General features: G+C 43.2%; 1 long non-coding RNA gene across 1 annotated transcript; it reads right to left on the minus strand.

Annotated features, from left to right (window-relative positions):
• Positions 1 to 9,117: 9,117 nt before the first annotated feature.
• On the minus strand, positions 9,118 to 10,878 carry LOC116353602 (uncharacterized). Its single transcript, XR_004203048.1, has 4 exons — positions 10,555 to 10,878; positions 10,340 to 10,453; positions 10,039 to 10,210; positions 9,118 to 9,934 (listed from the first exon to the last, which is right to left on the minus strand). It is a non-coding gene; the product is annotated as an uncharacterized LOC116353602 (long non-coding RNA).
• Between the last annotated feature and the right edge of the window lie 12,490 nt (positions 10,879 to 23,368).

Here is a 23,368-nt window from a genome sequence, read left to right on the forward strand (position 1 = left end):
TACCCTACATAAATCCTTAGATATTCACCATAGGAGAGAACTACCAATTATGTTTGGGGACAAGCACTGGTCACACATTACATTGGAAGTGTTCCAGTTCTCACGGTTGTAATAGAAGATAATGCCAGAGTGCAGATGTTCACTAAATCTGGGGCTAAACAAAAGCATTCAGGCCTATAGGAATGTGGCAATAATAGCCAGGGATTGGAGTTGTGATTTTATTTGATGTATTAGGATCCCCATTAGCCAACAACATTGGCGACTGCTAGTCTTACTGGGGTCCGATACATAACAAAAAAAGACATTAAAAACAAAAGGCTACCATTTACATACATACAGTTTAAGTCGGATGTTTACATACACCTCAGCAAAATACATTTAAACTCAGTTTCACAATTCCTGACATTTAATCCAAGTAAAAATTCTCAGTTTTAAGTCAGTTAGGATCACCACTTTATTTTAAGAACATGAAATGTCAGAATAATAGTAGAGATAATGATTTATATCAGCTTTTATTTTTTTCATCACATTCCCAGTGGATCAGAAAATTACATACACTCCATTTGTATTTGGTATTATTGCCTTTAAGTTGATTAACTTGGGTCAAACGTTTCACGTAGCCTTCCACAAGCTTCCCACAATAAGTTGGGTGAATTTTGACCCATTCCTCCTGACAGAGCTGGTGTAACTGAATCAGGTTTGTAGGCCTCCTAGCTCGCACACACTTTGTCTGTTCAGACAGAAAATGTTCTATGGGATTAAGGTCAGGGATTTGTGATGGCCACTCCAATACCTTGACTTTGATGTCGTTAAGCCATTTTGCCACAACTTTGGAAGTATGCTTGGGGTCATTGTCCATTTGAAAGATCCATTTGCGACCAAGCTTTAACATCCTGACTGATGTCTGGAGATGTTGCTTCAATATATCCACATAATTCTCCTGCCTCATGACGCCATCTATTTTGTGAAGTGCACCAGTCCCTCTTGCAGCAAAGCACTCCCACAACATGATGCTGCCACCCCCGTGCTTTCTCAGTTGGGATGGTGTTCTTCGGCTTACAAGAATCCCCTTTTTCCTCCAAAAATAACGGTGGTCCTTAATGGAAAAACAGTTATATTTTTGTTTCATCAGACCAGAGGACAATTCTCCAAATAGTATAATCTTTGTCCCCATGTGCAGTTGCAAAACGTAGTCTGGCTTTTTTTATGGCGGTTTTGGAGCAGTGGCTTCCTCCTTGTAGAGCGGCATCTCAGGTTATGTCGATATAGGACTCGTTTTACTGTGTATATAGATGCTTTTGTACCTATTTCCCCCAGAATCTTCACAAGGTCCTTTGCTGTTGGGATTGATTTGCACTTTTCGCACCAAAGTACGGGGCGGCAGGGTAGCCTAGTGGTTAGAGCGTTGGACTAGTAACCGGAAGGTGAGTTCAACCCCCGACCTGACAAGGTACAAATCTGTCCTTCTGCCCCTGAACAGGCAGTTAACCCACTGTTCCTAGGCCGTCATTGAAAATAATAATTTGTTCTTAACTGACTTGCCTAGTTAAATAAAGGTTAAAAAAAATATCTCTAGGAGACAGAACGCATCTCCTTCCTGAGCAGTATGACGGCTGCGTAGTCCCATGGTGTTTATACTTGCGTACTATTGTTTGTACAGATGAACGTGGTACCTTCAGGCGTTTGGAGATTGCTTCCAAGGATGAAACAGACTTGTGGAGGTCTACAATTTTTTTCTGAGGTCTTGGCTAATTTCTTTTGATTTCCCCATGATGTCAAGCAAAGAGGCACTGAGATTGAAGGTAGGCCTTGAAATACATCCACAGGTGCACCTCCAATTGACTCAAATTATGTCAATTCACCTATTAGAAGCTTCTAAAGCCATGACATAATTTTCTGGAATTTTCCAAGCTGTTTAAAGGCACAGTCAACTTAGTGTATGAAACTTCTGACCCACTGGAACTGTGATACAGTGAATTAATCTGTCTGTGAACAATTGTTGGAAAAAGTACTTGTGTCATGCACAAAGTAGATGTCCTAACCGACTTGCCAAAGCTATAGTTTGTTAACAAGAAATTTGTGGAGTGGTTGAAAAACGTGTTTTAATGATTCCAACCAAGTGTATGTAACTTACGACTTCAACTGTACATTTAAAAACATTAACATGTAGTGTGTGTGTGCATCTATCAGTTACACATACATGTCAGTACATACACACCAGTAGGTCACATGAGGGAAAGGCATTGTGCCATGAGGTGTTGCTTTATTTGTTTTTGAAACCAGGTTTGCTGTTCACTTGCACTATATGAGATGGAAGGGACTTCCATGCACTCATGGCGCTGTATAATACTGTACATTTCCTTGAATTTGTTCTGGACCTGGGGACTATGAAAAGACCCCTGGTGGCATGTCTGGTTGGGTAAGTGTGTGTGTCAGTGCTGTGTGTAAGTTCACTATGCAAACAATATTGATTTTCCAACACATTCATGTTTGTTATAAACTTAGCCAAGAGAGACTGGCATGCATAGTAATGAAGTGCAAGCCGTGCCACTATGTCCTGGGCCAGCTTAAATGTAGCAATAGACAATAGATACAAAACAAGAATTACCTCTCTGTCTTCAAGGCCACACACTACAAGTGTAGTCAGGATACTTACAGCTAATACATTAACACAGAGACTGTATCAGTGGAGGCTCCATATAGGAAGAAGGGGAGGACCATCCTCCTAAGTGATTTTCATAAAAAGTAAATGTGTGAAACGTTTAAAAAGCTATCGTTTTTAGATAAAACTACACTAAATATGTTCACGTCACCAAATAATCTATATAAACACCCTATTTTGCAATGGTCTACAGTAGCCTCAGCAATACTATGTAGGGTAGCACCATGGTATAGCCAGAGGACAGCTAGTTTCCGTCCTCCTCTGGGTACATTGACTTCAATGCAAAACCTAGGAATCTCATGGTTCTTACCCCCTTCCATAGACATACACAGTATAATGACATCTTCCAGAGGATGTCCTCCAACCTATCAGAGCTCTTGCAGCATGCTGCAAGAATAAATCCATTTATACTTCTGCTTCTGAAGACAAATTCTCCATTATTTGTCTTAACATAGGCCTTCATTTTCTTTTACAGCACACTCAGTCATCACACATTTTGGGCTAAGCAAACTAGAACCAAAGATGAAAGGGACTTAGTTAAGCAGGTCTGTGCACGGGCCTGAGGTAAAGGACTGTAATACAATCTTACATTTCAGTGTAATTAAATAGCGTTTCATGTTTTTGGCTTTGCAAACTTTGCACCGTTGAAATTACAACATCAATCTAGCCTCGAGTTTTAATTCTTCAGATACCTATAATTCAGGTCGAGTCAAAAGAGAAGAATTTGCTATCCATTGTGAGATGCATTGGGAATAAAAAAATTACCTTAAATTATAGGTGTTTTTTGTGCTGGACTCTAAAAGAATAGATACAAAAGAGGGAGTAATTATTAGTTCCTCCTTGATCCCTAGTTGAGAGTACAAAGACTCAATGGGCAATTAGCCACACAGTTCATGCTAATGATTATATGACTGTTACCTGACAGCAGAGAATGTCACCTTTCCTCTAGGCCCTCTATTCTGTTTTTACCAATGACCTGCTACTGGCATTATAGCATGTATGCTGAGCATTCAACCATGTACGCATCAGCAACCACAGATAATACGTTACTGAAACATGTACGTCACTGAAACCCTTAACAAAGAGTTGCAGTCTGTTTTGGAATGGATGGCCAGTAATAAACTGGTCCTTAACATCTCTAACACTAAGAGTATTGTATTTGGTACAAATCATCCGTTAAGTTCTAGACCTCAGCTGAATCTGCTACTGAATGATGTGGCTGGGGAGGCTAAATTACTTGGTGTTACCTTAGATTGTAAATTGTCATGGTCAAAACATATTGTTTCAATGGTTGTAAAGATGAGGAGAGGAACTGTGTGTAATAAAGAGATGCTCTGCTTTTTTTGACACCACACTCAACAAAGCAAGTACTGCAGGCTCTAGTTTGATGTTATCTTGATTATTGTCAAGTCATATGGTCAAGTGCTGCAAAGAAAGACCTAGTTAAAACTTACAGCTAGGGGGCAGTATCCTGAATTTCTGACCGACTGACGTGTCCAAAGTAAACTGCATGTTACTCAGGCCCAGAGGAGAGGATATGCATATAATTGGTATAATGTGATAGAAAACACTTTGAAGTTCCTAAAACTGTTAAAATAATGTATGTGAGTATAACAGAATTGATATGGCAGGCGAAAACCCAAGGAAAATCCATCCTAAAATATATTTTAGGATGGTAGTCTTTCCAAAGGGAGATCCACAGGAAAAGTAGTCTTTGGAGTGCATGAATGAGGGCACGCATTTCATATTATTGTTTATTTACATATTAGGGTACCTGAGGATTGCATAGAAACGTTGTTTGACTTGTTTGGACGAAGTTTACCGGAAGCTTTTTGGATTCCTTTGTATGAATGTTGGAGTGGATTACTGAAATCAATGGTGCCTAAACAGTATTTTTTGGAAAAAAATAAGGACTTTATCAAACAAAACAAACATTCATTGTGTAGCTGGGACCCTTGGGATTGCAACCAGAGGAAGATCTTCAAAGGTAAGTGATTTATTTAATCGCCATTTGTGATTTTGTGAAGTCTGTGCTGGTTGAAAAAACATTTTGATGTGGGGCGCTGTCCTCAGATAATCTCATGGTATGCTTTCGCCGTAAAGCCTTTTTGAAATCTGACAATGCAGTTGGATTAACAAGAAGTTAAGCTTTTAAATTATATAAGATACTTGTATGTTCATGAATGTCTAATATTACGAATATTTATTTGAATTGCGCTCCCTCACATTTCTGTTGTCCCGCTAGCGGGACGTATGTATTGCATGTACACTTTAGTCTGCTAGACCTTTTAATATTTAGTCCTTATTGAATACTGTGAGAGCTTTGCTGTGTTTTCCACCTGTTTGCTGTTCTGATTAAGATACAGTACTTTGAGGACTGGAACATTGCATGTAACCACTAAATTATTGTACTGAAGACTGAGATGCACTGTAATTTGTCTTTTTGGTCCACTTCCAAGCCCAGCCAGTACAGCCCATTTGGCTTGAAAGATCGACTTTTTTGTGTTTGGTGTTTGTTAATATTAGTGCACTATACCAGCCATGTGTTCTGAGTTCCCCTTTTCTTATCAATCCATGCTATCTATTAAAAACAAACTACATTTTAAGTGAAGTAGGCATTGGTCTGAAGCCGAAAAATAAATACAATTCACATGAGCATCACAATGCCTATTCTACGCATGCTTTACCAAGTTTTTCCAGCACACAGCTTTGACCTACTACAGTAGCTATGTTGGTATTGTACTTCAAACTTTGAATGTAGGTTGCTTGGGTTTCAAACCTTCTCAAACAGTCTAATTCATACTGATATAGAGGTGCATCCACAATAATGTGATCTGTACCGCATACAAGGTAAAGTATTGGATTCTTCACACACCATAGTAAGACATTACTAAGCTAACTTTCTTGCTATTTTTATTAAATGAAAGCAAACTTTGCTTTTATATTTACAAGACCATCAGGCCTGTAGTAGGTCAAAGCTGTGTGCTGGAAAACCTTGGTAGAGCATGGGTGGAATAGGCATTGTGGTGCTTATGTGAAATTCGTTTTTTAGACTTCAGACCAATGCCTACTTCACTTAAAATGTAGTTTTGTTTTTAATATATAGCATGGATTGACAAGCATTTTTTTCTATGGGTCTTACACCAGAAGGTGATTTTCTGTTAAAGAGGAACTGCGGCCGTTTATTTGGCCTCATTTTCTGGCTTGCTGGCGGCCATAACAGAAGCCAAATGTGAGTTGGCTTGGGGGTGTGATTTGATGTGGGTGTTTCTTGGGTGTGTCCTTGCCACCACCAAGACACACACATCTGTCAGAACCTTGGCCACAGCTGTTTCCCCCCAGTCAATCACAACAAACAAACCTCCTGCAGGTTGAGTTCATTAACTACAGGGAGATGTATGGTGAGATGACAGAGGAAGTTTTGAATAGGTCAGTAGCCTACAGAGTCATTTGAGAAGAATGCAATTGCTGAATTTATGTAGATATTCTCAACTAAGCGTTTTGATAATTGTCAAATGTAGTAACAGGTCCATGTAGAATAAATCCTGTTTGGGATAGGGGGCAGCATTTTCACTTTTGGATGAAATAGCGTGCCCAGAGTGAACTGCCTCCTACTCAGTCCCAGATGCTAATATATGCATCTGGGACTGTATGCATAGTATTATTAGTATTGGATAGAAAACACTCTGAAGTTTCTGTGAGTATAACAGAACTCATATGGCAAGTGAAAACCTAAGAAAAATCCAAGGTTTGTAGCTTTTCATAGCTTGGCCTACCGAATGAATACACAGTGTCTATGGGGTCAAGTTGCACTTCCTAAGGCTTCTGCTATAAAGGAGGGGGGAATGGGAGCTGAATGAGTCATGGGTCTGGCAGAGTGTCTCAGGCTCGTGACGTACGGTCCCGACAGAGTTAGCTCTCGTTCCAGTGCTTTTCTACAGACAATGGAATTCTCCGGTTAGAGCCTTATTGATGATTTATGTTAAAAACATCCTAAAGATTTATTCCATACATCGTTTGACATGTTTCTACGACCTGTAAAGGAACTTTGAGTTTTGTCTGGAAGTAGTGCTCGCACCTCATGAAGATGGATTACTGGGCTGAGCACGCTAACAAGTGGCTATTTGGACATAAATGATGGACTTTATGGAACAAATCTGTAATTTTTAAGTGAATATTTATAATGTTATTTCTAACTTCTGTTAGAAACATGGCGGATATTTGGCGGATATAACTTTGGCTGGATTGGGCTCTGAGCACCGTACTCAGATTAGGCTTTTTAAAAATGTATCTGACACAGCGGTTGCATTAAGGAGAAGTCTATCTTTAATTCTGTGAATAACACTTGTATCTTTTATAAATGTTTATTATGAGTAGTTCTGGGATTTGATGTGGCTATCTGCAAAATCACCGGATGTTTTGGAATCGAAACATTACTGCACGTAACGTGCCAATGTAAACTAAGATTTTTGGAAATAAATATGCACATTATCAAACAAAGCATACATGTATTGTGTAGCATGATGTCCTATCAGTGTCATCTGATGAAGATCATCAAAGGTTAGTGATTCATTTTATCGATATTTCTGCTTTTTGTGACTCCTAGCTTTGGCTGGAAAAATGGCTGTGTGTTTTTTTGACTTGGCTCTGACCTAACATAATCATATGTTGTTCTTTCGCTGTAAAGCCTTATTGAAATCGGACACGATGGGTAGATTAACAAGAAGTTTCTTTCATTTGCTGTATTGGACTTGTTAATATGTGAAAGTTACATATTTCAAAAAAATATTTCTGAATTTCACGCGCTGCCTCTTCAGCGGAATGTTATCGAGGGGTTCTGCTAGCGGAATAGCCTGCCCTAGAAAGGATAAACAACCCTTTACAAAATACCATTGAAGCAGTGTTCTGCTAATTTATCAATGTTCACCTTTCATTGTCATTGTACCTATTGGGATTTTGTCCTGTGGTAATGGGGCTACCTTCCTGTGTGGTGTCCCATTTAGATCAGGAGTTCCCTGATCCTGGAGCAGAATACACAGGGTTTCTCCCTCCCCATATTGACTGATACAGTTCAATTCAATAATAAAAAAAGAACATACAAGTAAAAGTCGTGTCTAGTAAAAAAATTTAATGCCAGGGCCAGGACTCTTTCCATTCAGAGACATTAGTACCAAGCCGGTTTGTCAGTGTTGACTTTATCTTGCACATCTCTGTGTGCTGACTCCATACATGTTTCTGTGAACACATGCACAGTCACAGTTCTATTACCAATGGTAGTACCTGTCTGTGTATCAGATATTACCTATGTTGACGTTTGAACAGGTCAGACAGGTCAAAACCTACCCAATTATGGCCTTCCTATCAGACTGGGGCTGCTGTTTGGCAAAATAATCTCCAGCCCATGTAGAAATACACATAGTTGAGGCAGAGTTCAGCAGTGACACATGGAATGAAAAGGGGGTTTGCTACTACTGAACTTGTGTGTTGTACCGTATTATTAGTAATCATCTCATTGCGGATGTGTACACCAAGGAACTTGAAACTTTCCACCTCTGCTACTGTCCCTTTAATGTGGATAGGAGGGTGCTCGTCATGCACCTGTGAACACGTACACACAGTCACTGTTCAATTACCAATGGCAGTTAGGGATAGGTGACACACAAACACATACTACGTTGAAGTTTGAACAGGTCAGACTAAACCTACCTAATTCTGTTCTCCCCATTGACGGCTGTTGGAGATCAGGCTGGAGGTGAGGTCTTTGCCAGAGCCCTATTGAAGAGCATAGCAGCATAGATTTGCTCCTGGTCCCTCATCACTGATGAGGCCCTGTCATGCCAAATAATGTCCCCCGGCCTGATAGTGTCCCACTCACGTCACAAATGGGACTCAAACTATTAGTGTCCATTGCTATTTCAACAGTGTGATGACCTAATGATTTGGAGATCATTAAAGCCTAAATTATATTCTTTTCATCATGGCTTTGCAAACAAGGCCGATATCCACAACAATTTCACTGTTTAAACAAGTTTCGTTTAGCTAATAAAATGGAAACATTAATTCAAACTAATTTGTTACCTTGTTAACATTGCATTAAATCCATGTAATCTGCTTTACACATTAAAGTCACTTACGTTACAGATCACGAAGCCAGCTAATTTCCACTCCATTCAAATGCAAATCCTTTTGATTCATTCACTGGCTTGTCTGGCTGTCATGTTTATATTTTAACCTGCCCTTCCCTACACTGAAATAATATCATTTCAGTTGTCCTCTATGATACGTTTCTTGCATAGTTTATTAATACACCCTTGTGGTTGAATATAAACAGTATGTATCTATTGTAGGTCCTAGGATACCAACATGAATAATGTGCAACAAATAAATACGATCAAAGGATACCTTACAACAATGAACACCTTGTGAAACGGCTGTGAAAACCAACTTGACAATATTTAAGATTTTAATACATAAACTGATGGTTTTTGGTACAGTTGTGTCAAATGTATTTTCACAGATTTGTTGTGCACTCACATGGTAATCAGAATAAAATACCTAATTCTGGTGTGTGGAATATATTGGTGGTTGCTGTGTGGGTGGGAGGTTCTGCCTGTCACTTGTTCTCAACAGGCAGCCAGTCTCAGAAGGGGGACTTGAAGAGGGAGACTGCAAAGTCCAGGCAATGCTGCTCTCTTTGTTCTGAGTGTTTGCAGTGCTAATCTTTTTATCTTACATATTATGTTCCCAGTATGATAGTTGTCTTGCTCTTTCTTAACAGATAATGATAACAGTAGCCGTAGATGATGTCATGAAAAGTTGGAGGGTGATTGGTAATGGAAGACATCAGGTGGATCCACGTCTGGGTGTTGGGCAGTACCCCAAGCTCATGGGGAACAGAAGCAGAGTTAAAGGGAACAGGGTAGGAGACAGACGTAAACAATCAAACACACAGGTTAAACTTTACTGTGAGAAAATTGCATGGATTAGTGCGTTGTTATAAATGGGAGATATGTACTTTAACACAAGCTGGTCCCCCTTCGACGGATCCAAACTCACTGGTTCTGATGGACGGGATAACTCCTCGGAGGCTCCGACAGTCGATGGTTTGGAGAGGTACATTTTTATAAGCTTAGCTTAACTACCATTTCTTGCTTTCTCAAATGTCAACCAAAGCTTAACATACTTTGTCTATTGGGCATCACTGAAGTGTAGGCCGTCGGTGCTTCAAAGTGCTCCAACTGTAGAAGATGGTTACCTCGGTGGAAGACAACACTAGGAAGACAAAGATAAAAAACTATCAGTGTTAAGAGAAACTAAAACAAGCTTCAGGTTATTTTGTTTGCAAATAGTTATTATCTGAGATGTTTTATATTCACTGTAAACAGATGGTGACCCCAGCTAGGAGCGAAAGAGCAGCAAGGTTTTCCAGGTCTCGCCTTTCGTCTTTCTTCCAAACCAAGTAATGTCATAGCACTTGGTCCCCTTCTTGATTCTGCTCTGGTGCCTTTCCTTCCGTTTCTCCTGCACCTTGTCCATGTTCAGTCTCCCCTTGATTGATGACAGGAATACATTTTATATGCATAGATCATTAAAATACGTTATTTTTCACATTACAAATACATTTCTAACACATCTCTTGGAGGACCAGAAAATAAATTAACAGCGGACAATCATTACCTGGTCAAAAACCCTCCACATCCTTCTCAGTCCCTGCCTGAAGGTACTGTAGTCCTTGAAGGAATTCTGATCTGGTTCGACAACTTCCACCACATCAGGTGGGTTTTCAGTGATCTGAAAGTACATTATACAAAAATAGCAATAGACAAACAACTATCACAACTTTGAAAGGCTACAGTAAATGCAATAATTGCATATACAATTGCATTGTTTACCTCAGTCAACAGCTGCACCACCCTCCGTACTCAGCCTGGATGCTGCTGTTGTATGCAAAGAGAATAACCTTAAGGTTGTTCTCCCACCCTTCCTGGTACCGATCAAGGGACTTGCCCATGGCAGTCTTGAGGGTCTGGTTGGTCCATCCATGTACCATGGAAAAAACGATTGTAAAAAATAAATAAAACAATCCATTGGTGACGGAATATAACCTATAACATCCGTACCTTGTTCCAGCATTCATGACTTCGGTTATTCAAGATGACCTCAGGACAACTGTGGGTGTTGAAGATATCCACCAGCGCCTTAAAGGGGCCTCGCTAGTCTCGTCCTTGATGGGTATCATAAAAAATGAGCACCCTTTTTAATGGGTTACAGAAGGGAATTTCGAGTTAAGCCTGTACTCTTCCTTACTGACCTTAATGGGCATAGCCTCCAACCACTTGGTAATGTGATCGGTCTCCGTCAGGATTTCTTTTTGAGCTGTGGTCAAAAAGAAACCATTACACCAAATAACTTATCACGGCAAAATTTGTATTGGGACACTTACCAATCATGTGCCATGGTGAATCAACTTTGATGGCCTTCAACTCAATGGCCTCAAACTTCTGGAAGGCTATACTGGGTACTGACCTTTAAGCAAAAAGTGACAAATGTAAACATTGTGTGTTATGACATTCATTGAAATCATAATTTCTGATATAATAGAATGTGATTGATAAACAAAAAGGTTATTTCACTTTCCCAGCTGTCCACCTCCTTGACAATTCCCCGTCAGAAGTAGTACAGGTTTATTTTGGCAATCATGCGCTTCACTCCGAAATGGCCAGCATGCATCTCGGTCAGCATGGCCTCCTTCTGGCATGGCCAGCCACACAGGAGGATGGCATCAACCACATGGAAATCCCGTGTTTGATACCATTCCATTTATGCCAGTCCAGACATTATGATCCATCCTTCACTGAACTATGTATAACTAGCAACTAGCTAACATTAGTTGGAAAATGGTTGTACATAGCTAAATCTGTCCAGCTATCTAATTGAAGTTTAACGCTGCTTAACGTTAACCTGTATTGTGAATTTCTCTGAATGTTGTGCCTCTTGTCGAGATCAGTGGTGTTTTCTTAGTACTTTGCCTGGTTGGAAAGAGAAAAAAATCTCATTGAGGGATGCCATTGAAGTGCAAGCTACATACAAACAGAAATCTGCAATAACAGTTACAGTAGCTTTCTAGCTAGCTAGCATTAGCTAAATAAAACTGTCTGGCTAACTGGCGAGCAAGCCAGCTACTGTACCTGGCTAGGCAGGCTGAGGTGAAATTACAGTAGCTAACAACATCTAAAAATAGCTTACATTATTTATTCCTATTTAACAATGTGTACTTCTATAAATACAAATACATGGTAAATAAAAAGTGTTCTTTACAGTTTAGTCAGAAGGTTGTCACCATCAAAAACACCGTCCTTGGAGAGCAATTCTGAAGTAAAAGTTGTGTGGACTGAGCAAGTGTTTATGCAGTGAAATAGAATTGTCTACATCCTCTTTCTGAGGTTGGTTTTCACAGCTGTTTCACAAAGTGTTGTAAGGTATCCTTTGCTGGTATTTATTTGTTCCACATTATTAATTGTTGTATCCTAGGACCGACAATAGATACATATTGTGGCGGTTTCGGTGCTAAGATCTTTATGAGGCAGGGTTTCCACACACACCACCAGTGTTCCTGACATTAACAACTGAAAACAGAGTAAATACATCGTCACCAGTGGAAGGTCCTCCAATCTTGGTCTTTGGGGGTTGAAACCTTGTTGAAATGATCAGTTCCTTTCTTCCGGTTAACATCCTTCTCCAATGTATGCTCTCCTACTCCTACCGGGGTCAAAGGAAAGACCAAGAAAGAAAACCCAGGGCTCGGTTAATTTCACCTGTCTGCAGTTTGGCTCTAATTACAACTGGAGACAGGTGTGACTGTTCTGCTGCCCTCTAGAAGTTTTCCCCTGGGCTGTCCTCTGCAGAATACTTTTCATTGCTGTCTGTGGTCCTGGCAGGTAGAAAACACAGAAACCTCGCAGGCACATACCGTACACCCCCCCCCCCCCCCCCCCAAAACCGCTACAATATATATTCAACCACAAGGGTGTACTAATGAGCTATGCAAGATATATTTTTATTATCATAATAGAGGACAAAAAAATTATACTATTTCAGTGTAGATAAGGGAAGGGCAAAATAAAAACATGACAACCAGACAAGCCAGTGTATGAATCAAATGCATTTGCATATGAATGGAGTGGAAATTAGCTGATGTGATCTGTAAGGTAAGCAACTTTAATGTGTCAAGCAGATTACACATTTTCTTTGCCTTTTCTGTAATGTAGCAATGTTAAATGGATTTCATGTTGTTTTTTATTTATTTTATTTCACCTTTATTTAACCAGGTAGGCTAGTTGAGAACAAGTTCTCATTTGCAACTGCGACCTGGCCAAGATAAAGCATAGCAGTGTGAGCGTACAACAAAGAGTTACACATGGAGTAAACAATTAACAAGTCAATAACACAGTAGAAAACAAAGGGGGGGTCTATATACAATGTGTGCAAAAGGCATGAGGAGGTAGGCAAATAATTACAATTTTGCAGATTAACACTGGAGTGATATATGATCAGATGGTCATGTACAGGTAGAGATATTGGTGTGCAGAAGAGCAGAAAAGTAAATAAATAAAAACAGTATGGGGATGAGGTAGGTGAAAAGGGTGGGCTATTTACCAATAGACTATGTACAGCTGCAGCGATCGGTTAGCTGCTCAGATAGCTGATGTTTGAAGTTGGTGAGGGAGATAAAAGTCTCCAACTTCAGCGATTTTTGCAATTCGTTCCAGTCACAGGCAGCAGAGTACTGGAACGAAAGGCGGCCAAATGAGGTGTTGGCTTTAGGGATGATCAGTGAGATACACCTGCTGGAGCGCGTGCTACGGATGGGTGTTGCCATCGTGACCAGTGAGCTGAGATAAGGCGGAGCTTTACCTAGCATAGACTTGTAGATGACCTGGAGCCAGTGGGTCTGGCGACGAATATGTAGCGAGGGCCAGCCGACTAGAGCATACAAGTCGCAGTGGTGGGTGGTATAAGGTGCTTTAGTGACAAAACGGATGGCACTGTGATAGACTGCATCCAGTTTGCTGAGTAGAGTGTTGGAAGCCATTTTGTAGATGACATCGCCGAAGTCGAGGATCGGTAGGATAGTCAGTTTTACTAGGGTAAGCTTGGCGGCGTGAGTGAAGGAGGCTTTCTTGCGGAATAGAAAGCCGACTCTTGATTTGATTTTCGATTGGAGATGTTTGATATGAGTCTGGAAGGAGAGTTTGCAGTCTAGCCAGACACCTAGGTACTTATAGACGTCCACATATTCTAGGTCGGAACCATCCAGGGTGGTGATGCTAGTCGGGCATGCAGGTGCAGGCAGCGACCGGTTGAAAAGCATGCATTTGGTTTTACTAGCGTTTAAGAGCAGTTGGAGGCCACGGAAGGAGTGTTGTATGGCATTGAAGCTTGTTTGGAGGTTAGATAGCACAGTGTCCAAAGACGGGCCGAAAGTATATAGAATGGTGTCGTCTGCGTAGAGGTGGATCAGGGAATCGCCCGCAGCAAGAGCAACATCATTGATATACACAGAGAAAAGAGTCGGCCCGAGAATTGAACCCTGTGGCACCCCCATAGAGACTGCCAGAGGACCGGACAGCATGCCCTCCGATTTGACACACTGAACTCTGTCTGCAAAGTAGTTGGTGAACCAGGCAAGGCAGTCATCCGAAAAACCGAGGCTACTGAGTCTGCCGATAAGAATATGGTGATTGACAGAGTCGAAAGCCTTGGCAAGGTCGATGAAGACGGCTGCACAGTACTGTCTTTTATCGATGGCGGTTATGATATCGTTTAGTACCTTGAGTGTGGCTGAGGTGCACCCATGACCGGCTCGGAAACCAGATTGCACAGCGGAGAAGGTACGGTGGGATTCGAGATGGTCAGTGACCTGTTTGTTGACTTGGCTTTCGAAGACCTTAGATAGGCAGGGCAGGATGGATATAGGTCTGTAACAGTTTGGGTCCAGGGTGTCTCCCCCTTTGAAGAGGGGGATGACTGCGGCAGCTTTCCAACCCTTGGGGATCTCAGACGAGATGAAAGAGAGGTTGAACAGGCTGGTAATAGGGGTTGCGACAATGGTGGCAGATAGTTTCAGAAATAGAGGGTCCAGATTGTCAAGCCCAGCTGATTTGTACGGGTCCAGGTTTTGCAGCTCTTTCAGAACATCTGCTATCTGGATTTGGGTAAAGGAGAACCTGGAGAGGCTTGGGCGAGGAGCTGCGGGGGGGGCGGAGCTGTTGGCCGAGGTTGAAGTAGCCAGGCGGAAGGCATGGCCAGCCGTTGAGAAATGCTTATTGAAGTTTTCGATAATCATGGATTTATCAGTGGTGACCGTGTTACCTAGCCTCAGTGCAGTGGGCAGCTGGGAGGAGGTGCTCTTGTTCTCCATGGACTTCACAGTGTCCCAGAACTTTTTGGAGTTGGAGCTACAGGATGCAAACTTCTGCCTGAAGAAGCTGGCCTTAGCTTTCCTGACTGACTGCGTGTATTGGTTACGGACTTCCCTGAACAGTTGCATATCACGGGGACTATTCGATGCTATTGCAGTCCGCCACAGGATGTTTTTGTGCTGGTCGAGGGCAGTCAGGTCTGGGGTGAACCAAGGGCTGTATCTGTTCTTAGTTCTGCATTTTTTGAACGGAGCATGCTTATCTAAAATGGTGAGGAAGTTACTTTTAAAGAATGACCAGGCATCCTCAACTGACGGGATGAGGTCAATGTCCTTCCAGGATACCCGGGCCAGGTCGATTAGAAAGGCCTGCTCACAGAAGTGTTTTAGGGAGCGTTTGACAGTGATGAGGGGTGGTCGTTTGACTGCGGCTCCGTAGCGGATACAGGCAATGAGGCAGTGATCGCTGAGATCCTGGTTGAAGACAGCGGAGGTGTATTTGGAGGGCCAGTTGGTCAGGATGACGTCTATGAGGGTGCCCTTGTTTACAGAGTTAGGGTTGTACCTGGTGGGTTCCTTGATGATTTGTGTGAGATTGAGGGCATCTAGCTTAGATTGTAGGACTTGCGGGGTGTTAAGCATATCCCAGTTTAGGTCACCTAACAGAACAAACTCTGAAGCTAGATGGGGGGCGATCAATTCACAAATGGTGTCCAGGGCACAGCTGGGAGCTGAGGGGGGTCGGTAGCAGGCGGCAACCGTGAGAGACTTAATTCTGGAGAGAGTAATTTTCAAAATTAGTAGTTCGAACTGTTTGGGTATGGACCTGGAAAGTATGACATTACTTTGCAGGCTATCTCTGCAGTAAACTGCAACTCCTCCCCCTTTGGCAGTTCTATCTTGACAGAAGATGTTATAGTTGGGTATGGAAATCTCTGAATTTTTGGTGGCCTTCCTGAGCCAGGATTCAGACACAGCAAGGACATCAGGGTTAGCAGAGTGTGCTAAAGCAGTGAGTAAGACAAACTTAGGGAGGAGGCTTCTGATGTTGACATGCATGAAACCAAGGCTTTTTCGATCACAGAAGTCAACAAATGAGGGTGCCTGGGGACATGCAGGGCCTGGGTTTACCTCCACATCACCCGCGGAACAGAGAAGGAGTAGTATGAGGGTGCGGCTAAAGGCTATCAAAACTGGTCGCCTAGAGCGTTGGGGACAGAGAATAAGAGGAGCAGGTTTCTGGGCATGGTAGAATATATTCAGGGCATAATGCGCACACAGGGGTATGGTGGGGTGCGGGTACAGCGGAGGTAAGCCCAGGCACTGGGTGATGATGAGAGAGGTTGTATCTCTGGACATGCTGGTAGTAATGGGTGAGGTCACCGCATGTGTGGGAGGTGGGACAAAGGAGTTATCAGGGGTATGAAGAGTGGAACTAGGGGCTCCATTGTGAACTAAAACAATGATAACTAACCTGAACAACAGTATACAAGGCATATTGACATTTGAGAGAGACATACAGCGAGGCATACAGTAATCACAGGTGTTGAATTGGGAAAGCTAGCTAAAACAGTAGGTGAGACAACAGCTAATCAGCTAGCACAACAACAGCAGGTAAAATGGCGTAGACTAGGCAACGGGGCCAACAGATAAAACAAACAAGCAGAATGGAGTACCTTGATTAATGGACAGTCCAGCGTGCATCAGCTATGTAGCCAAGAGATCAGTGTCCAGGGGGCAGCGGTGGATGGGGCAGGGAAGCTGGACTGGCGAGTGTTATCCAGGTAGTTAGTTAGCTGGTTAGCTTCTGGAGGTTCTTGAGTGTGTTCTAAAAATAAATAAAAAATAATAGCGATTCCGTATCACATTGGGTGAGGCAGGTTTCCGGAAGGTATAAACAAATTAAAAGTCAAAAGAGATAGAAAGTAAATATGGGTCCGGTGGGCGTTTGGGACGCGGCGATTCAGGCGGTTAGCAGGCCTGTGCTAACAAGCTAACAGTTTGTAGGCCCGGGCTAGACAAGGTAGCAGTTAGCGGACCGGAGCTGGACAAGCTAGCAGTTAGCAGGCCGAATTAGCAAGCAGGGAGATAGCGAGGGCTAGAGAGTTAGCCTTTGGGGGACGTCGCGATGGGGTGAGTCTGTTTATTCCTCTTCATGCGGTGACATCGATAGACCGGTCGTGGGCCCGGGTATTGTAGCTCAGGAGTATGCTACGGTGGTAGAGCAGGCCGGGCTAGCTTCAAGCTAAGTGGGTGGAAACGCTAGCCAGGGGTAATCATCCGGGGTTGCGGTTTAGCTAGATAGCTAGTTGTGAAGATCCAGCGTATTTGGAAGCTTAGGTTTAGCAAAATGTTTTTAAAGGGATAGCTATGTAAAAAAACGAAAAATACAGGGACACGACACGACAGGACGACTTACTGCTACGCCATCTTGGATGACTGTTGTAATGTTAACACGGTACCCAAAAATGGTTTGAGTTATTGTTTTCATTTTATTAGCTAAACAACTTGTTTAAACAGCAAAATTGTCATGGAAATCAGCCTTGTTTGCATAGCGATGATGAAAAGAACGTCATTAGGCTGTAACGATCTCCAAAATTCTAATCATTAGGTCATCACACCGTTGATATAGCAACGGGCGCTAATAGTTTATCGAATTCTATTGTGACGCAGAGGGGGACACTATTAGGCCAGGTGACACTATTTGGCATGACAGGCCCCTTGCGGGTCTTCTCTATGCTCTGTGTTCGGCTGCAAACTGGACATCTCTGAAACTTATAAGGTGGTGTTGACTGGGAAGTCCTGTGACAGGGTGATATAATAGACAGCCAAGTGGTAAATTTTATTTTATTCTAAACATAGGACATAGCTTTTTAATAATGCATTTCACAACCAAAATGACTCTACTAGTTGTATCTGCTTGGCTGTGGAATTAGCCTACTCGTTTATCAAGCCCTGTATTTATGAATACAACTTTTCAAATAGAAATAACAAGATACATAACCAGCAGTCTATGGTCTAGCTACCGGTATACTCATCACCACTGGGTACAACAAACTCCAACTACATATCCTGCATGATCGGGTCCTTAAGCAAGCTATGCAAACCATAGTTGGTCAGTATGTATAAGGCTTTTCCGTCTCAAATGGCTGTGGTCCTTTGAATGCGTTGGAGGAAGAAGGGAAGAGGAGGACCACAATAAGAGTTAAGACACTAATACTTGTGTAAACTCTACACAGTTGTTTTCTGTGAGTGTCACTGAGTAGGCTGATACTCCATTTCATTGGTGCACAATCCATAGGTTAGGTTGTACATCATAAGTATGTCCCCAATGCAATTATAAAGTAAATGACATCCACAGTGCGATTTCAACTGATTTGTATTGTCTTTTGTTGAATTTATACAACATCCTGACCTCGTTTAACATTATCTTGTCCAAATATGGCCTGATTCCACTATTTGTATCAGTTTTAATCCCAATTTATTTTTAAGGTGAACTGCAAATTCCACTATTGTGGCTAATCCTTACTGTGTGGCTAGCCTCAGACAGTTGTGAATGATAAGAGTTGTTAGTGTGGCACTGTTGATCAGCAGACATTTGGCTTAAAATGTCAAGAAGACAGGCGAATAAGCATACTGGAATGTAGATTATTATGAATGTTAAACTGATGAGTTTTTCTGATGTTAGCAAGCATGCATTTGCACACTGCAGTCAGTGCACAATAGAGCCAGAGGCGCTGTTAAGTTAGCTAGCATTTTATTTTCTCAGCATTTTGAGTTGTGTCTGACAGCGAAATATGGCTAGCTCTTACTGTAGCTTGGAATATGGAGTAGCTAGCTAGCTAGTGTTGCAAAAGCCTATTGCATGCATTGTAAGGTAGCACCCTGAAAATGTGCTCTGGTTTTGAACTGAACCATAGCTAGCTAGCTATGCTTTGTGGAAAAATGTAGGACTGGCATTTGCACAGGAACCAGCTATCATTAGCTTCCTTCGTTGTCAAGGTTAACTGTTCTGCTCTAGCTAGCTAGCTAGCTAATAGCTGAAGTTATTTGTGTAAAAATCTTTCCATAAACAAATATAGCTAGCTACCTTTCTTTGCCTATTCATTAGCTAGCTAGCTAGCTAGCGTTCAGCTGACTGGTGTTAGCTAGATAGCTACAAATGCTATCTGCTGGACTTTGGACAAGCAAGCTAACATCAGCTGTGTTGTTGCCGAGCAACCGAGTTGCTGACCCGGGTTAAATAGAACTCTGAGATTTGGCTGAAAATATGTTAGCATTGTCAGAAATGCTACAAAAGGTAGCAAGCCCATTGTTGTTTCTTAACGTCTGGAAATGTGCAGGTGAGAGGAATTAAATTATATATTTAATCAAAACTATTGCCCCTACAAACTTATACAGTCCGAAAAGTGGCGAGTCTAATGATCACTTTATGGACGCTGTAGTCTCATTCTTATCCGATGCCTAGATATTGAGCTAATTCTGGGCAAGAAATTTTATTTTTTTCCTAATGCTAACAACCTTGTTAAAAATCCGATATGTGGTTCTCGGTAACGGATGACAAGAGGTGGGGAGTGTGTTGTGCACCTCCAATCAAGTTGATTTGTGAATTTTCATCAAGATTGGTGTTATATTAGCTTAGATATGATGGTAGGGAGATTTAAATGTAACATTGAGCTTCAATCAATGCGTATTTATTGCGGTGGATATGAAATAAACCCATTCCTGGAAGCACAATGAAGGACATACTGTGATACATTTATGTAACCATAGCCCAGCAATGACTTTGCTACCCTCAGGAAGAGAGCCTTGAAATGGAACCCTTCATGAAAGGGAAAGCAACGTAATCTACATCCATGGAATCAACCAAGGTTGAACGTGTTGGTAAACAAGCAAACATACAGAGCACCCTTACACCTCCCTGGGAAAAGCTGTCAAAGTCATGAGGTGAGGGGGAAAGTGAGGGGGAACAGTGAATTGTACAGGACTGACTCAGTACTGTACAATTCACTATTCCCCCTCACTTTGTAAAAAACTTTTACATCTTTTTACAGGGAGGAGTAAGGAGTGCTCTATATGTATGTTTGTTTGTTTATATGCATGTTGATTCTATGGATGTAGATAGAGCTGCTTTCCCTTTCCTCAGGGGTTCCATTTCAAAGCTCTCATCCTTGGGTCTTATGTCATCCCAATGGAGAGATAAGAGGGAGAGGGTGTGAAGAGTGCATTATTACCAAACCGTCCGCTCTGACATATCACACTATCTCTGAGTGGACCTCAGACGTCATTCAGAATTAGTGCAGTTTTAAACAACCATCTGTGATCATGGCACATTGCCTAATATTGTTACAAACTTGCATAAACCACAAACTGATCAGGGTCTCGTTTCCCAGTTGCAATGTAACGTATTATTACTTCGATGACCACACCAAATGCATAGTTATTTACGAGCCAAGTGAAACAAGTGAACCTGTAAGTGTGAGAGCTAAGAGTGTCATTCGGGCCATGTTCAGTTTTTCACATGATCCCGTTGAGGGAGCTGTCCAGTTCCCTGGTGCTGAAATTGATGCCGCTTGCGACATAAGCATGTGAAATGTAGGCTAGGCCTATACATTCCACAGACTAGTTTTTATGAATAAAAATAACACTAAATGTACAAACTAACCATTTATCAGGTAATGCTAATTGATTTGAACCGCAGTTGTATTCTTTCCTCCAGAGTGCTTTAGCACACAGCATAACAATATACTGTATCTGTCTGTTTCCTTTAAGCTCACAAATATACAGTAACTAACCCTATACGGCACACGTTGTTTTTAAAAAAAATTTTTACTTCCTTTATTTTGGCTTTCTGATAATGTACAGTATATAACACACCAATATATTTTAACCCCACAGCCCAGTTTTGGGGTACATATCCTACATAAAAAATATTGAGGGGCATGGCACAGAAGAACAAAAGTCATTGCGTAGGCACATCTGGATACAGATGCGTTGCTGTGGCAGTGTCCATCCCCAAGGATCTGGAGGAAACTCCCCACTGTGTAAAAGAGCTTGGCTATTAAATGAGGCACCTCAATACTCAACGCAAAGTTGCAGCGGGTTGGTCGGCTGATTGAGGGAGACACAAGGTCGAGCATCTCCTCTCGTGGGAGCCTGTATGTAACGTGTGCGCTAGGAGTCGGGAAGCTAGTTCAGGGAGTGAATATTTAATAAAGAAATTGAACAGAATTACAAACCAAGAAATACGAAACAACGCACAGACGTGAAACTGAAACTGAAACAATAACGCCTGGAGAAGGAGCCAAAGTGTAACGGCGTTCTTCGTTTGTTGAAAGAGAGGACCGAAATGCAGCGTGGTGGTTACTCATGACTTTAATGGAAAAGTGACACATGAAATAACTATACAAAAATACAAAACAACAAACGGAACGTGAAACCTAATTACAGCCTATCTGGTGACACTACACAGAGACAGGAACAATCACCCACGAAATACAAAGCGAAAGCCAGGCTACCTAAATACGGTTCCCAATCAGAGACAACGAGAATCACCTGACTCTGATTGAGAACCGCCTCAGGCAGCCAAACCTATGCAACACCCCTACTCAGCCGTAATCCCAATAATACAAAAAAAAAACAATACGCACCACAACATATAAACCCATGTCACACCCTGGCCTGACCAAACATATAACGAAAACACAAAATACAATGACCAAGGCGTGACAGAACCCCCCCCCCCTAAGGTGCGGACTCCCGGACGCACCTCAAAACCATAGGGAGGGTCCGGGTGGGCGTCTGTCCATGGTGGCGGCTCCGGCTCGGGACGTGGACCCCACTCCATAAATGTCAATGTTCCTCCCCTTCGCGTCCTGGGATAATCCACCCTCACCGCCGACCATGGCCTAATAGTCCTCACAAAGAATCCCACTGGACTGAGGGGCAGCTCGTGACTGAGGGGCATCTCGTGACTGAGGGGCAGCTCGGGACTGAGGCAGCTCGGGACTGAGGGGAAGCTCGTGACTGAGGGGCAGCTCGGGACTGAGGGGCAGCTCGGGACTGAGGGGCAGCTCGGGACTGAGGGGCAGCCCGGAACTGAGGGGCAGCCTGGAACTGAGGGGCAGCCCGGAACTGAGGGGAAGCCCAGTACTGAGAGGAAGCCCAGTACTGAGAGGAAGCCCAGTACTGAGAGGAAGCTCAGGTAGGTAGTAGGCTCCGGTAGATCCTGGCTGGCTGGCGGATCTGGAAGATTCAGGTTGACTAGCAGATCTGGAAGATTCTGGTTGACTAGCAGATCTGGAAGATTCTGGTTGACTAGCAGATCTGGAAGATTCTGGTTGACTAGCAGATCTGGAAGATTCTGGTTGACTGGCAGTTCTGGCGGATCCTGGCAGACTGGTGACGCTGGGCAGACTGGCGGCGCTGGGCAGACTGGCGACGCGGGGCAGACTGGCGACGCTGGGCAGACTGGCGACGCTGGGCAGACTGGCGGTGCTGGGCAGACTGGCGGTGCTGGGCAGACTGGCGACGCTGGGCAGACTGGCGACGCTGGGCAGACTGGCGGCACTGGCGGCGCTGGGCAGACTGGCGGCGCTAGGCAGACTGGCAGCACTGGCTGCTCCATATAGGCTGACAGCTCTGGCGGCTTCTTACAGACTGACAGCTCTGGCGGCTCCGTGCTGACTGGCAGCTCCTTGCAGACTGGCAGCTCCTTACAGACTGACAGCTCCTTGCAGACTGACAGCTCCTAGCAGACTGACAGCTCCGTGCAGACTGACAGCTCCTAGCAGACTGGCAGCTCCTTGCAGACTGACAGCTCGGGCTGCTTCATGCAGACTGACAGCTCTGGCTACTCCATGCAGACTGACAGCTCTGGCTGCCTCATGCAGACTGACATCTCTGGCTGCTCCATGCAGGCTGGCAGCTCTGGCTTCTCCATGCAGGCTGGCAGCTCCAGCTGCTCCATGCAGACTGACAGCTCTGGCTGCTCCATGCAGGCTGACAGCTCTGGTGGCTTCTTACAGACTGACAGCTCTGGCTGCTCCATATAGGCTGGCAGCTCTGCAGGAGAGGAGAGAGGCTCTGGCTGCGCTTAACAGGCGGGAGACTCCAGCAGCGCAGGAGAGGAGAAAAGCGCTGGCTGCGCTGAACAGGCGGGATCAGGCACTCTCTCTGGGTCTGCCGCCCACCTGACTATTTCTTCCCACGTCGTATACTTAAAGCCTCTGCTGTCCATAACGTCCTCCCTTCGCTGCTGCCTGTTAACACGCTGCTCGGTCCGA

This window comes from Oncorhynchus kisutch, linkage group LG15, assembly GCF_002021735.2.
Source record: "Oncorhynchus kisutch isolate 150728-3 linkage group LG15, Okis_V2, whole genome shotgun sequence".
NCBI classification, from domain to species: Eukaryota; Metazoa; Chordata; class Actinopteri; order Salmoniformes; family Salmonidae; genus Oncorhynchus; species Oncorhynchus kisutch.